This window comes from Mustela erminea, chromosome 5 (assembly GCF_009829155.1).
Source record: "Mustela erminea isolate mMusErm1 chromosome 5, mMusErm1.Pri, whole genome shotgun sequence".
Classification (NCBI taxonomy): Eukaryota; Metazoa; Chordata; class Mammalia; order Carnivora; family Mustelidae; genus Mustela; species Mustela erminea.
Window position 1 is genome coordinate 59,209,174 of NC_045618.1, and position 17,464 is coordinate 59,226,637.

The following is a 17,464-nucleotide window of genomic DNA, read 5'->3' on the forward strand; positions in this document are numbered from 1 at the left end:
ACGGGCATTAAGGAGAGCACGTGACGTAATGAGCACTGGGTGTTCTATAAGACTGAAGAATCACAGGCCTGTACCTCTGAAACCAATAATCCATTATATGTTAATTAATTGCATTTAAATAAAAAAATTTTAATTAAAAAATTAAAAAGAAGCACCATGCACACACACCCTGACACAGGCTGTAGTCTGGAGATGCCCGCCTGGCCCACCCTCGAAAGAGCCGACTTAGTGTGAGAGAGAGAGAGACCTTAAGGAAAGCCTCCTTGCATAGCTTCTATTTTTGAAGTAAACTTTGCAGCCAAGCCACGAAAAGGTCTGAAAACAGCAGTCCCGAAGCGTTGTATGAAAAGACAAACCAACATACATAAGTGAGCAGCAAGGAGCACCCAATGGCTTTTGAGAGCACGCAGTGGACAGTAATGGAAATCAGCACGTGCTTATGTATTTATGCATTGATTTACGTATGTACTTCTATTCTGCCTTGTTCAACAAAGGATAGAGGTTGCTTGCAGGGCATACAGTACCATAAAAAATAAATGAGATGCAGAGAAAATACATAAATATAGAAAAGAATCCACAAGCAGGATGCTCTAGGCAACACAATTCTGTGTTTCTCCAACCAACTCTCAGCCACCTATAGAACGGATCAGAGAATGTTAATAGCAAGAACAAAGAAGCAAGTATGAAGCAAAGCTGGTGCGGCTTATAGCACCGAGCCTTATCAGATATGTGAAATCAAAACAGGATGGTTAGAATGAAAGAATTGGGAAAGTAGACCACAGAATGCAATTAAGACAAATAATAGGAAGAGAGGGAAGAGTGAACAGAAGCTAGTGATCAAAGACAGCCGGGGAGAGACTGTCTGCTTAGATGCTAGCTAAGGGAAGTCCACTTTCAAGACTGTTGTGGACTCGTTAACAATGACACACTCTACCCTGAAATCCAACACTTCTAAGCTAATGACAGAATATTCAAACCAATTCTGTGCTTTTAGCCACTGAGTCAATAAAGATTGCTTGATCATCAACTATGCAGCAGGCTAAGAACTGAGGATAAAAATAAATATGAGAAGGTCCTTGAGGGATGCAGTGGGGAACTCAAGGTAAGCGAGTAATTGCAGGGCAGAGTGATGAGTGCTGTCGTGTGGACGTGGAGACAGTGCTGTGGGACCACAACGTGGCACCACGATCAACCCCCTCACCCTGTGAGGTCAGGGAGGAATTGCCAAAGGGGGCCTTTGCTCTGTGTCATAAAAGATGAATTCAGTTTCAGGGAGGAAAGGTGACAGAGTGAAATTGTATGAAGCCTTGGAGGCATGGAGAAGCATTGTATGTTGTGTAAATAAAAAGACATTCTGTGTGGCTTGGTCAGAGGACGTAAAGACGAACAGTCCAGCAGGCTGAAAAGGGAGGTTGAAACCCACTGGGAAGGGCCTCCTGTGCTGCCACGTAATCTACCCCGACAGAGAAGGAGCGGAAGTTTTTATCAGGGAAGTGTCAAGGCCAGTGGTGTGGAAGTGCTCTGACAGGAGCCTGGAGAATATCTTAGTGGTAAGAAAGGATAATCCCTTGGGAGCATCATGGAATAGCTCATTTGAGAACTCAACTGAAGTGACGTGAGCACAGGTAGGATGTGCAGACACGTGCTGTAGATGATGGAATGGTCAAGGGTACAGAGAAATGGGCTGCCTCCCTTCACTTCGGGGGACTTCAGGAGGGCAGCTGCAAGATGTACACATAACTTGTATTTTTTTCTTAATTTTGTTTATTTATTTGAAAGAGAGAGACAAGGAAGGGGCAGAGGGAGAAGCAGACTCCCCACTGAGTAAGGAGCTTACAACAGACGATCTAGGACTTGATCCCAGAATCCTGGGATCGTGACCTAAGCTGAGGTCAGATGCTTAACTGACTGAGCCACCAGGCACCCCTTTACATATAACTTGTAAAATATTTGTACCCTTTGATCTCAAAATTCCATTTCTAGGAACCTACCCTAGGAAAATAATTAGTATTACAAAAAAAAAAAAAGGCTATGATCAAGCATGCTCACCTAGTGGTATAAATTTTAAAACATCCTAAATGCACAATCATGGGAGAATTATTAAATAAATTACCGTATATTCATACACTAGACTACTATATAGTCACTTAAAGTTGTGTTTTCAAAGACTATGTGATGGCATGGGAGAAGCTCTCAATAAAATATTAAGTTAAAAGTATATAAAATGATATAGGGCTTGATATAAATTTTCTAAACAAATCATGTATGAATTAAAATATTAGATTAAAACTCACCCAAATGTTAATTGTATTCATCTCTTCGTGAGATAATAATTTTTATTTTTTTCTCCCTACCTTTCTGTATTATCCAAATAAAATTCAGTGAATATGTGTTGCTTTTATAATCAGTCAGTTATTTTAAAAAATAAGTGGACAATGGGAGCACCTGGGTGGCTCAGTCGGTTAAGCAACTGACTTCAGCTCAGGTCATGATCCCAGGGATCCATGGGGAGCCTGCTTCTCCCTCTCCCTCTTGTACTCACTCTCTCTCTGTGTCAAATAAATAAATAAAATCTTCTTAAAAAGTTAGTGAATAATGGAAAGCAGATTTGCAAGAATAGCCTGAGCTACTAGAAAACACAGGCAGCAGAGAGAGAAGTTACGTTTGTCTTGCAGCAAAGATGAGGCAAGTCTAGATAATGATACTCCCTGACACTGGCATTGCTATTGCCATTACCAAAGATTCAGAATCTAATTATGTTATCTTTGTGGCTTCACTAGCCAAGAAAAAGGCAGTTGAGAAGAGGAAAAATAAAAAAGTGACTCCAATGCTATCCTAGGCACAACCAAGACACAATAAGTGAAATTTCTATGAAGCTATTCTTATTATAGTTAATGACATCTCTTTTCATTTTTCTATCCTTTTAAAAAATTATCAATATAATGTATCCAGATTCCAAACTGCCAGAAAATTCAAATAATCATAATTTTCCCTAGAATGTACAGTGATTGTTACTTGTCATCACCATGACACTGAAGTGCCATTTGATTTTTAGACCAGAAAACTTCCATGTCATGTTCAGAGTAGTTTTTCCCCATCTTCTAATTCTATAAAAAAAAAAAATTAGTTCATATGTAATACCATGGACTTAATTATCTAAAATATCCAAATAACCAGAGACCTCCCCCATTCTCTTACAGTTATAATGAGGAAGATTTTACACAAATTCATCATAATTACTTTAGTATTGATTGTTAGATATGAACAAATAACTATGTTATCCTTATTTGGAGAAACATGCAGCTGAATGGACCTAGAGGAAAACATTGTCCACGCTGACAAGTCTCCCTTTCAATTCAGGGCAACTATTAATTTCAAGCACACCCATCATGCTGCCCAGCAGCCACCGTGCATTTCCCTAGTCCATTTACAGTCCTAGGGCTAGGATTCCATATGTTGTTCTCTCTCCTCATACTTCCAGCGCCTCCTCCCCCATCTTCACTCTCAGCTCATGACCTTGATTTCTATTTCACTGAGAAAATAGAAACAATCCACAAGTTCCCACCAACACCTCCACCCGCCCACTAGCATCTGGGCCCTATATGCTGCTTTTTCTCCTGTTACCAGGGATGAACTGTCCGTGTTCCCATCCAAGGCTGAACCCTTCACTTGATCACTAGATCCCAGTCCTTTTATGACACGTTATTTCTCTCATCTGGGTTGCCCTCCAGCTACTAGTTCATATTTCCATTCTTCGTTATAGCCATTCCTCTGAAGAATTATCTACACTTATATCTCTAAACCTTATTCTATCATTCTCTCTAGAACCCCCTTTAATCAAAGTTTTGCGTCTTCCAAGCACCAAAACTGCTCTGCATCAGTGGTGTCCTCATTATTAATTCACTGGTCCATTTCTTAATTTGACTCCTCCATAATGTTTAACACCATTGTTCACTTTCTGCTTCTGGGAATACTTCATTGTCTTCAAGACCTCACACTCTCATGGTTTTCCTCCCACATCCAAGCCTTCTTTGCACATTTCTTCTGATTTCTCAACCTGTCGACATTGGGTCCCTTAGGATTCAGCCCTCTTTTCATATAGACTCACTCTTAGTAATTTCATTTATCCTCATGGTTTAAAACTCTATCCATATATTGATGACTCCTAAGTGTCTGTCTTCAGCCTAGATCTCTCCCCCACCTTCTAGTACTGGATTGCCCAACTGCCTACTCAACATCTTCACTTGGATGTCTAATGGGCATCTCTAATTTAATGTTTGATCTCCCTCATAAAAGATTTAACTCCCCATTCAGCCCTCCTCTTTTTTCTCAGATGAAGGAGTCAACCTGGATCCCTATTCTTGTCTTCCAGCTTGGTCCAAAAGCAACATCTGTCAGGTCTATCTCCAAAGTGTATTCAGAATCTGATGACGTCTCACCTTTGCTACTGCTTCCTCCCCAACCCAATTGTTCTCCTGAATTGTTTCAGAAACCTCGTGAGTGGGCTCCCTTGCTCTCCTGTAGTCTATTTTCATAGGAGCCAGAGACCTAAGTCTTTACATAGGCCCACAAGGTCATGCACAATCTACCTAGCCCTCTTACCTCATTTCCTATGACTCTCCTCACTCTTGCTTTAGTCACATGGTTTTCCTGTGGTTTGTGCAACACACCAGGCACATTCCCTCCTAAAGACCTTTCACTTGTTCCCTCTGCTCTTCCCCAGCTATCACCATGACTCATTCCCCTGCCCCTCAGATCTCTGCACAGATGTCACCTGTTCATGCGGCATTTCCTGACCATCCTACTTAAAATTGCAACCTGCCCTCTCCAGCAACACACCCGATCACTTTTACCTGCTTTATGTTTCATCTCAGCACTTACCATCATCTGCCATATCATATATTTTGTTTATCTGACTAGGGATTAGACTGTACTTATCCTCACTGTAACTGTAGATGCCGGATGTTAAATTTTCCTCTGGTGTCCTTGCTTTTGTCTCTCTTGCTGTCTTCAGGTTTCCCTAGGGACTTCTTGAATATCATCTGAGATGCACAGTTCTTTCAGTTGTTATTATAAAGGAACCCTACTGATGTGGTGTAGAAGTATGGGGAAAGCATTCTGTAGTCCTCTTATTAGCCCTGGGTCTTGAGTGAGATCGTGCCCCTGGGCTGTGACCTTCACAAGTGCTTCCCTTTGTTTTGTTTTGTTTTTCCCCCTTAGGTCAGATAGGAAGGGTGTTAGAATTGGTTATTTCTTTTCCACTAGGTTGTAAAACTACAGTAAACCAGACTCTGGTAACATAGTTTCTCTGGGGGCAAGCCTTGTTAAGAAAAACAGAATGCCCTGGGCATATTTCAGAATGGCTACTTTCTCCCTCCCTCTCTGGGAAACACAAGGGGATTTTTCTGATCTTCTTTGTGAGGACCTGATAGGGCTCCTGGAGGGAAAAGTCACAGAAGAGGGGGGACTTACCGAAGACTGAGCCCCAGTGAAGTTTTTCTCTCTCAGTCTTGTCCACACTGAGCCTCCAGCTATTTGTCGATTACAGATCCTGATTTCCTATCCTAGCTTGGCTTAGGGAGTTTTCCATTCCTGGGCTTCTGATTCTTTGTATCTGCCTGTTTGCCTCTCTGATTCTGAGAATAAAGGTTTGCCCTATGACCTCAATTCTCTGATCACTCTATGAAGATTTGCTGTTTTTTAATTTGTTCAGCTTTTTCCTTATGCGGAGGAGAGAGATAGCTCCCAAGTTCTTTACATGCTGGAACAGAAACCAGAACTCCATATTATGTATTTTATTCATTTATTTGTATTTATTGTCCTCGCCTACTAGAATGTAAGTTCTATACCGGCAGGGATTTATGCTTGATTTGTTCACTGCTGTAACCTCAGTGCTTAGAACAGTACCTGACACATAGTAGTCCCAGTAGTTTCTAGCACAGAAATTTCTTATTTGGGATTATGGAACAAGGGCCTTCACCTATACATCCCTCTGCCTGGAAAGCTTTTTTCCATCCTCCACTTTCCTTTTTGCCTGGTTAACTCCTATACATTAAAGTGTCGGTTTCGATGTCAGTTGCTCAGGAAAAACTTTCCTGACCTTCACTCTGGTTGAGGATCATAGGCACTCATAACCCTGCTATTCCCTCTCACACTTAGAGTAATTAAATAATTATATAATCATCTATTTAATATTTGTATCCATCACAAGATTATAAGTTCTTTAAAGGGAGGAACTATGTCTCCTCTACTTACTTGAATATAATTGACACCCAACAGACTGTTCAATACAAATCAGATGTGTAGTCGCTAATTGTTACAAGAATAAAGGCAACAGACCTTGAAAAATAGTATGGAGGTTCCTCAAAACATTGAAAATAGAGCTACCCTGTGACCCAGCAATTGCCCTACTGGGTACTTATTCCAAAGATACTAATGTAGTGATCTGAAGGGGCACCAGCACCTAATGTTTATAGCGGCAATGTCCACAATAGCCAAACTATGGAAAGAGCCCAGATGTCCATTGACAGATGAATGGATAAAGAAGATGTGGTATATATATACAACGGAATACTACTCAGCCCTCAAAAAATTGGAATCTTGCCATTTGCAATGACATGGATGGAAAATAGGGTATTATGCTAAGCAAAGTAAGTCAATCAGAGAAAGACAATTATCATATGATCTCACTGATATGTGGAATTTGAAAAACAAGGCAGAGGATCATAAGGGAAGAAAGGAAAAAATGAAACAAGATGAAACCAGAGAGGGAGGAAAACCATAAGACTCTTAATCATAGGAAACAAACTGAGGGTTGCTGGTGGGGGGTGGGGTGGAGGGTGATGTGGTGTAGAAGTATGGGGATGGACAGTGGGGAGGGTATGTGTTGTACCGAGCGCTGGGTGTTGTATAGACTGATGAATCACAGACCTGTACCCCTGAAACAAATAATACATTGTATGTTAGTTAATTGAATTTAAATTTCAAAAGTGCTTAGTAGCATTTGTCTTGACAAGATAACCATTATCACTGCTACTTAACAAATTGCCCCAAAACTTGGTGCCTTAAAGACAATAATACTCATATATTTTCTATCACGGTTTCTATGGTCAGGAATTTGGGAGTGGCTTAGCCAAGTGGTCTGGTTGGGGGTCACTCATGAGATCACAGTCAAGACAACAGCCAGGGCCACAGCTATCCAAAGGCTTGGGTGGGGCAGAAGAATGCACTTCCATGATGGATCTCTCCCATGGCTGGCAATTTCGTGCTAGCTGTAGGTAGGCGGTCTTGGTCCTTCCCCATGGGGGCCTCTTGCAAGGTTACTTGGATATTCTCACATCATGACAACTAACCTCCCCAGAGTGGACCATCCAAGAGAGAGCAAATGGAATTGGTACTATTTTTTTAATGATCTAGCCTTGAAGTCCCAAATTATGACTTCTGCCACATTCTGTTGTTTCAAGGAAGTCCCTACCTATGGCCCACATGTAACTGACTGAGACTTAGACTCTCCACCTTTCCAAGGAATTGTGTCAAAGAATTTGTGGACATACTTTAAAACCAGCACGTAACCAAAGAACAAGTTAATGAATAAGAGGATGAGGAAAAATTTGATGTAGTGGCTCTACGTAAGTTTTTCTAGTTTCAGGATAGAGAAGGAAAAATAACTGCAGTAGTTTGAGAGCAATGTAGTAAAGAATCAAACAGTGCATTAATATCTGGAGAGATTACTTAATATCAACATAGATACAGAGGTGTAATGTTTATAAATGTTTCTCTACCTGCAAATATGTTAGGAAAAGTTACCAAATCCTAAAAGATTAAAGGCCAACAGCCAGTGCAGCACTGCAAAATACGTACATATAATCAACGGATAAGGTAACAAATGAAATAGCAGCAAAATAACAGCACCTTCCATCCTTGCAGGGATTACAATAACTATAAATGTCTGAAAAGAAAATCTTCAGTCTATCCATGCATTGTTGGGTTTTTGAGTGGAGGGCCAGGAACACATAGCATTACCTTCTTTGCCAATTCATATCAGCCAAATATCTGATCCTAGGACTAGAGAATTAAGCAGATAAAGTACAAGGTTAGAATTTGAAAAGGAATAAATTACATAATCTACTGTAATAGCATTATTGTATATATTGCCAGGCAGAACTTGAGCACAAGCCAAGATCTCTAAACCGCTTTCTATGGAGAAATGGATCTCAGTATCTTAGTTCTTTTCCAGCTCAGGGATATAATATCTGTCTGCTGAAAACCCCTCTTTAGTTTTAATTGACTGTGCTGTCTTCCTCCCTTCCTTTCCTGGGCCATTTTGAGAACGGAAGAATGGTTTGCAGATCACATAAATAATACACGGCCAAAACCACATAAGGAGTATGTGCATATAAGAAATGGTGGTAATTCATGATGGATTAAAAAAAAAAAGTTTAAAAAATACGTGTGTGTGTGCATGTGTAATTCTTTTTCATCTAAATTCCTCCCAAATGAAGAGTCCACAGAAGTGACTTTTCAAAATATTTTATTTATTTATTTATTTATTTTTGAGGAGAGGAGCAGAAGGAGAGGGAGAGAGAGAATCTTCCGCAGGCTCCATGCCCAGCACAGAGCCCACATGGGGCTCAATCTCACAACCCTGAGATCGACCTGAGCTGAAATCAAGTCAAACGCTTAATCAGCCAAGCCATCAAGTGCTCTTACTTTTGTCTTCTCTCTCTGACTTATTTCACTTAACATAACACCCTCTAGGTCCATCCATGGTGTTGCAAATGGCAAGATTTCATTACTTTTTATGCCTGAGTAATATTTCATTATATAGATATCTCTAGATATAGAGATATCTATATATATATCTCTATATAAACTGAGATATATATATATCTCTAGATATAGATATATATATATATATATATATATATACCACATCTTCTTTATCCATTCATCTATCAGTGAACACCTGGGCTGCTTCCATGTCTTAGCTATTGTAAATAATGCTGCAATAAATGTAAGGGTACATATATCTTTTCAAATTAGTGTTTTTGTTTTTTTTGGGGGGGGGAGTAAATACCCAGTAGTAGTATTACTGTATCATATGGTGACATATTTTTAATTTTTTGAGAAAACTCCATACTATTTCCACAATGGCTGTACCAATTTACATTCTCACCAACAGTGTATGAGTGTTCCTTTTTCCCCACATGCTCGCCAACACTTGTTACTTTTTGTCTTTAATTCTAGACATTCTGACTTGTTAAATGTGGTATCTCATTGTGATTTTGATTTGCGTTTTGCTGATTAGAGATGTTGAGCATCTTTTCATGTGTCTACTGGCCATCTGTATGTCTTCTTTGGAGAAATGTCTGTTCATGTCTTCTGCCCATTTTTAAAAAAATTTTATTTATTTATTTATTTATTTATTTATTTGACAGAGAGCAACACAGCAAGAAAGGGAATACAAGCAGGGTGAGTGGGAGACGGAGAAGCAGGCTTCCTGCTGAGCAGAGAGCCCGCCATAGGGCTTGATCCCAGCACCCTGGCATCATGACTTGTGCTGAAAGCAGATGCTTAATGAGTGAGTCACCCAGGCACCCCTCTGCCCATTTTTAATCAGATTATATGAACTCAATGTTGAGTTCAAACATTGTTATTTTATTTCAACTTCTGGTAATGGACATTTTTGTAAAATACTATAGGTTGTTCCACATTTTTTAACTAAGTGTGCTAAACTTTAAATGTTGCTTAATGGTTCCAGATTTTATGATTATTAAAAATAGTTCTGTATTTTACAAGGTAACCTACTGCAACAGAAAAGTTATTAGATTAGGAATCACAATTACCTCATCAAGTTCTTCAACCTCCCTGGCACATAGTTTTCGCATCTGTAAAATGGGTACAATATCTTCCCTGGATTTTCATTATTTATGATAAATACTAAATTATATAACATGTAAATAGTTATCGATCAGTTATTGGATATAAGAATGCATATACTAAAATAAAGGATGGTTTTAGCCCAAGAAATGTTAGGCAGCTCTTATTTTAATGTTTTTGTGTTTGTTATATATGAATTGTGATTTCCCAAAGCAATTAAATTACGTTTGACATTACAGTAAATAGATTTTGAGTAATGGACTCTCCTATGGAAAAAAATTACTTTTAATTATATGGTTTTTATAATACCCATTTTTAGTATATGGAGTTCCTTTTTGCTTATATTTTCCTTCTTTGTTCTATCTGGCTGGTTGAGTTTTCTAGATGAAGGATCTCTATAGGTCCCTTCCAGTCTTATAATCTGTGCATCTTTCTAAGCATAAATGCAAAAGCTATGAATACCTTACTTAATATAATATTCCCCAAGTTAATTGTTTCTGAAAATAGATACAGGTATATAAAAATATAACCAACACTGATGAACATAGAGAGGGCACCCTAGGCACTGACCCTGGCTAACACGGTTAGATTTCCCAAGCATCTGGGGAAAGTGCTACTTTGATGCATTTCTGGTATTATCATCAGGCTTTACTACATAAATTTCTGAAAAACCATAAGTTTGGCGAGGCACATTACTGAGCAGAGTGGAAGACTTGGGGCGGGGGAGGGGAGCATTATCTCTCTAGAGCTGCTGTGTAGAGCAACGTGTGTCTCCTCTAGAGAAAACCTTGAACCTCACTTCCACCATTTCATCACAGAACTATAGGAACAACTGAGCTATGGTGGCTCCAGTCTTCAAATTGGACAGTGTCATTTCAGGGCAATGCCTAAGGCAGAAGTTTCTAAACACTGGACCTTGGCCCAGGGCATCAGAATCAGCTGGCAAACTTACCGCTCGCTCTGACTTCATACTTCTGACTTCAACCGAAGTCAGATCTCTTAAAGAGGAGGCATAGGTATTTGTACTTTCAGCAAAACATCCAAGTGACTCTCACAAAGTCATGTGCAAGACTCACTGGTCAAAATCGGCTGCCCAAGCGTGCCCACCGCTGTGCTTTATCTTGCTGTCGACGGAATATTCCACAGCAAGACACAGGTTTCAGCCATTCTCCCACATAAATGAATACCCATCAAAAACTAGTACTTTGGTTTTCATTCCTTCAGCAAGTATTTCCTAAACTCCTACCACATGCACTGTGATGGGTGTCAGCTCAGAGCAAAGAATAAAGCAGATAGGATCTCTTCCATCACTGGGCTTAAAATCCTGTGCTGGAAGGAGGGGCAGTGGTACATTAAGCAAATAATCACTAATAGATTGTGGGTATAAAGGAAAACAGGGCATTTGAGAAAGTATTATTAGTGCTTCATATATTCATGAAGCATGAACGTAGTCAGAGAAGACCTATGTTAGGAAATGACATTCCATCTGAGATTTAAATAGTGGGTACCAATTGGCCATATGGACAATCCAAGAGCTATTAACAGGGGGTCCATGAACCCTGCTACAGCAATAAGTTTCACTTCTTACACACCCTTGTTCTCAAATGTAGTTTCAGGTCCACCGAGCAGTGTGCCTCAAAGCAGCTTAGGAAAAGAACACTCTGACTCAGAAAGGAGTCCGTTGGACTGGGGGGCTCCATTAAGAAATCCCATTCCTAGAAGCTTATTTAGTTATTATCTGTTTCCAATCTGGGGCTCTAGTAATCAGATTTTACATAATTTGATCTAAAACAGTGGTTCTCAATCTTGGCTGTACACTGGAATCTCCTGGGGACCTTTTAACAAAAACTCCTGATGGGCTGGCCTCACTCCTAGAAATTCTGATTTAATTGTCTGGGGTGTAGTCTGGACATGAGGATTTTCTAAAGCTCCCTAGATGATTCGAACATGTAAACAATTTTGAGAATCACTATTTAAAGGAGAAACAAACAAACAAAGTCTGAATTGATAAACAAGGAAAGTCAATGAACAGTTAAGATAATCTGTATGTTTTGCGTATCTCTGTTAGAAAGCAAAGAATAGCCAGTCAAATTGAACCTAAAGTCACTAGCACACTAAACACTAATGACGACCTCACTGGCTTTCTACTTCACATAATAAATAACTTTCTCTGCCCTTGATCCATTTTTTAAAAAGATTTTATTTATTTATTTGACAGAGAGATACACACTGAGAGAGGGAACACAAACACGGGGAGTGGGAGAGGGAGAAGCAGGCCTCCCACTGAGCAGGGAGCCAGACGCAGGGCTCAATCCCAGAACCCCGGGATCATGATCCGAGCCGAAGGCAGATGCTTATTTGACTGAGCCACCCAGGCACCCCATTTTTATGGGCTAACCCTTTATGCCAAGGATTTTGTGTGCTGGACTAAAGAAAAAGATGTCAAGGTAGGTTAAGAATATCTCATCCCTCAGAAAATTTGAAGTCCATTCAGAAAGACAGAACTAACATCCACGAAATAATCAAATGGACACAGTTCCAGGTGTTAGCTGAGACAACAACAGTTCAAAAGATGGGAGAAAAGGTTGGGCAGATCAAATAGCCCAAAAGACATGGGACCTAAATGATCTCAAAAAAAGGAGAAGGAATAAGGCCAGGCAAGGGAGTAAGAATAACCATGGAAGAAAAAAGAGAACAGGAAAGAAACCTGCCTTCCTGCCCTCGGAGTGGGAGTTTGGAGTAGGAAGAGATCAGCTTTCTCTCCAGTTGAAGTTGGCCAACAACCAACAGCCATCATCACATTCTGTTCTTCAGAGAACCGATCTTTTTAGGCATCTCCCCTCGTAGTGAAGAAGACTGGTTGTTTTTTTTTTTTTTCATTTTACTCTATCAGAAAAGGAATGAAGCTTTGATTTCTGAACGCTTTGATGTCAACTGCCAGGTTTTACAATTTTTAGTTCCTCAAAGGTCTTCCAGTCTTACTGTCACAGAGAGATAAAATGGTTTTTCAAATTTTAATGGTATATTTTGGTCACTCAGGTACACCTTTCTCCAGATTTAACACCTAAAGAGAAACTAAATCACAGTTATATTTTAGGGTGGATTTATACCAGGCACTGTGGGAAGTACTGTGCATACATTATCTCATTTAATTTTTACACCATTTCATTAGGAAACAGTTATCCCCATTTTTTAAAAAAGATTTATCCATTTATTTGAGAGAGGGAGAGAGATAATGGGGCAGAGGAAGAGTGAGAGAGAGAGAATCTCAAGCAGACGCCCTGCTGAGCGGGAAGCCCGCCATGGGGCTGGATCTCATCACCCACAAGATCACAACCTGAGCCGAAATCACGAGTCAGACACTTAACCAAATAAGCCCATCTCCATTTTTTCAGATGAAAACTATGAAGTGCATAGAATGCAAGCAAGTGACATAGTAAGTGGTAGAGCCTGGACTTTGACCCAAGTCTACTTTATTCCAGTGTTTAACATGTCGGTACTGTCTTTTGCAAATTTTATAACAGAAGAAATTAAGGTTCTTGATATTACTTTATTACACCTAAGATCTCATGATCTCTGTACAGGAGAACCACCTAGGGTACTCTTAAGCTATAGAAGCTTGGATCCCACCTCAGAACTACTGAATAAGAACAACTATGGAGACTGGAAATCTATAATATTTTCTAAGCACCACAGGTGATAATAATGCACAGCCTAGACGGAGAATCACAGTCCTGCTCAGCACCAAGAGCTGGGAAACGTTTGTGTGGCCTAAATGCTACCTCCCGTGTTTCTATGCTGCTCTGCTCAGGGCTCTCCATCTAGAAATAAGTGTAGCACTTTCCTATTGAAACTGCTGGGAACAACCATGAGGAGGAAAACAAAGATGATGATAACTGATAGACGCAAGATTGATAGGATACTCTCTCTGCCTTGGAGGAGCTCAACCAATCCCAAATCTGGGGAACTTACAAAACATCACCGTTTCTAGTCAGCAGCGGTTGATGGCATTGTTGCGTTCTCCCAAAAGTATTAAAACCTATTACACCAACCCTATTTGTGGTTTGCAAATGTGCTTTTGTAGATGAAGCCTGTCCTAAATGAACCCAGTTGCCGGCTTCAGTTGTGTCAGTACTGGTGTTCCCCCTTTCTCAAAAATGATTAAATTCAGTACTCATAGAGGTCAGATGCTCAACACCACTACAGAAAACGTGCTTTGGAAAATATTTGGGCATCATCAAAGAAAGACAGTCTTGTTAATCATGATCTCAACAGCTTTGAATGTTTTTACAACTGGCATGTGATTGTTGTAGGCGAAGGGGTTTGAGGGTAACCAGGGAGGGCTGGGAGAGCCAGAAAGGGCTCTTTAGAATGCTTGGAAATACAGTAGGATACGTAAGTCTGGGTCAGTCCTTTATACTTGTGCAGGGCAGAAATTGATATTCACGTTATTCAGAGGATCATTCGAAACAACTATTCTTAATGAAATTTTCTTTCATTTAGGGCAAAAGACCAGCACTCAAGGGCTATCTATGTGAGACCTAGAAAGGAAACTGCATTTTTTTTTATCTTCCTTAAGGACTGAGCCACTAAGTAGAAGGCAAACTGGAATTAGGCTTCATAAGCTTTATAGGGCATCTGTCAATCATTTTCTTGATTATGGCCTATTTGAAGCCCCATGCTAATCTGTTGTTTCATGAGCAATTAAAAATCACCAAGAAATGTACTGGTGTTGAGTCCTTTGACATTTCCTAAGTATAAATGCAAGAGAATATAAATGATAAGTCAACTTCTGGAGATAGAAGTTTTACCTATCATTAGATCTTATGTAACAACTTATAACTGTCCAGGCTTTCAAAAATAGACAAGGAGACAGCAATTAAAAAACATCTTGAGAACACATAAACTCAATCCAAGCAATAAAATTAAGGCCATAACTTTATTTGCCTACCAGCCCCTGCATATTCATTTGTTATTACAAATGGTTTAATATAGACAGGGAGGGCAACCTACCTAACATCCCCATAGTCTACGATTCCCTGGAAAGTGGCAATTATCGGTGGCAATTAGCACAGAGTGAAAGTGGAAGAGAGCAATTAACATCATAATTTCAATTGCTTTATCAAATCGGGATGGCAAACAGATTTTTTTAGTGGTTAGTTTTATGCCATCAGAGCCTATTGCCATTTGAGGAGAACAAATGGTTGGAACTTACTCTTGGAGCAATCTCACGGCATCGAAACATCTCAAAGGCATCAACTGAAAAATGGTCATGTACTTAGCGGAGGAAAACTTGGAATAGCAAGGTATGGGAAATCTCCTCAGTAGGTAGAACAGTTTTATACAAATACCTTTGAGACCACAGGCTTGCAGGGATCTGTCAAATGTTGGTGGTGTGGAGTGCTGCTGCTAGGTAGAAGATCAGCTGCGCATTAACTGCTTCAGAACATCACTGTACCAAGACTCTGTCTTCATAAATTGTGATTCTTTGTTCTCAGTGAATGGGACAGGCTCACTTTGCAAAGGTGAAGAAAGGCAAAAGGCTAAGTGATGTAACCTTTTTTTTTTTAAAGTGAATTCCTTATTTTATCCCTTAGTTCTGGGTTTATGAATCATAAGATAGTCCATCTGGAAGGGACCTTGAAGACCATCCAGCAAGCCCTTCATTTTACAGGTAAGGAAACCCAGACCCAGAGGACTTAAGTGGCTAGCTCAAGGCAATATTCCTAGCTCACTGATGAACTTCTGGGTATATCATCAGTGTCCCCGCTTATTCAAGAGAACAGAGACAGATTTCCCTTTCAGAGTCTACTAATTGGAAATTCTTTGAGGTTAACACTAGCTTTATTTATTTATTTATTTATTTCCAGAGGTGCTAAACCCATTGGTCATTCCCATATTAATGCCTTGAGTGCTTTAGAAAGGCAATGTTGAGATATTTCTATGCAGATGTGAAAGGGAGGTTTGTTTGAAACTATGCAGAGGGGAGTAGAGAGCCTCTGTCTCCAGTGTAGGAGATTTGCTGAACTGGCCATCACATTTGAAAATGTCTGTCTCTAGGTCCTAACTTACCACTTGTATGACCTTAAGAAAGTTACTTGATGTCTCTGAGCCTTGATTTCCTCATCTATATAATCAGGATACTAACAATTACTTCCAAGGTTGTTATAAAAGTAGATTTTAAGTTGTTAAGTAAATTGGCAAAATAATGAAACAAAATGCCTAGATGTCAGCTCCCTTTATGCTCCTTTTCAGTTATCACTGCCACTTCCAGAAAATTCTAATAAAATCAAAGTGGTTTTTATACCACTGGGCTCAAGTTTCTTTATCCATAAAATAGAGATAAGATACCCAACTTCATTGTGAAGTCTGTGGTAGTGCTTGGTAGTGTGGGCACTGTTACACACTCAAGGGAATAATAGTGTTATTGTTAGTATCCAAACCCTCATACTCCACATTGGACACTTTATGTTCCAATCTACTTATACCTTTGTCTTTCCTCTCCAAGTACCTGACACTCTTCCTTCAACAACTTGTCATCTTCTCTGGTCACGTGACCAGTTCCTTAGTGTTTGCTGTGTGCTGGGATGCTGCAGGGCTACCACGGAAGCCCAGGCTCTCTGCTCTGCCCGGAGCCTCCCACCACCCATGTCCTTTAAAGCATGTGTTTAGTACCTCATTTGGCACTTGCTACATGTTGTTAGCCACCATTTTGCAGTTATGTGGATTCCTCTACTAGATGATACAACTCAAGAACAAAGAATGTTGTGTTTTTGTTGTTTATTGTTTGTTTGTTTTACTAACTCTACAAGTCTAGCTGAGTACATCGATCAGAGCAGGCTCATGTTACCTCTCTGTTTGTTGAGTTATTACCCGATTACAGTATCGAAGTTGGCCAATAGCTTTGCCTTAGTTACTCTGCTTCCATGAAAGATTACCAGGAAACTAAAACAGCCATTATTTTGCAGGCCAGGAATTTGCACAGGGCATAGAAAGAACAGTTTATATCAGCTGCTGGATGGCTGATGCTGAAACGCTTGAAGGCAGAGGCTGGAATCATGTGAAGGCTCATTTGCTCACAATGAATTCTAGCTGCCATCTGGGATCTTAATAAGAGCTGTTGACTGGAACATATATGCGTGGCCTATTTGTGTGGCCTGGGCTTCTCTGGATTATTGTGGCTGCAAAAAAAAAAAAAAAAAAAAAAAAAGGATAGCCAGGTGTAAGCTGTGTCCTTAATAAATTCTTGCCTTAGAGGTCACAAAGCATCACTTTTGCCTTATTCTACTGGTCAGAGATGTCATGAGTCCACTGAGATTCAGAGGCAAGGGTTTATAAACTCTAGCTCTTGATGACAAAGTGGTTCTGAAGGAGCATGGAGCTGTGGAAATACTGATGTGGCCATTTTTAGAAAATATACTCTGACATAAGCCTTATTGTTCTAATAAAATAACACCAAGTTTTTCTATGTTTTAAATTTAGGGGCTATCTTTCTCTTAAGTCTCCAAGTAGATGATCTGAAATCTAGAGGGCATCTGTTCTACAGATGAGAAAGAGAAGCATGGAAAAGATATGGCCTAATGAG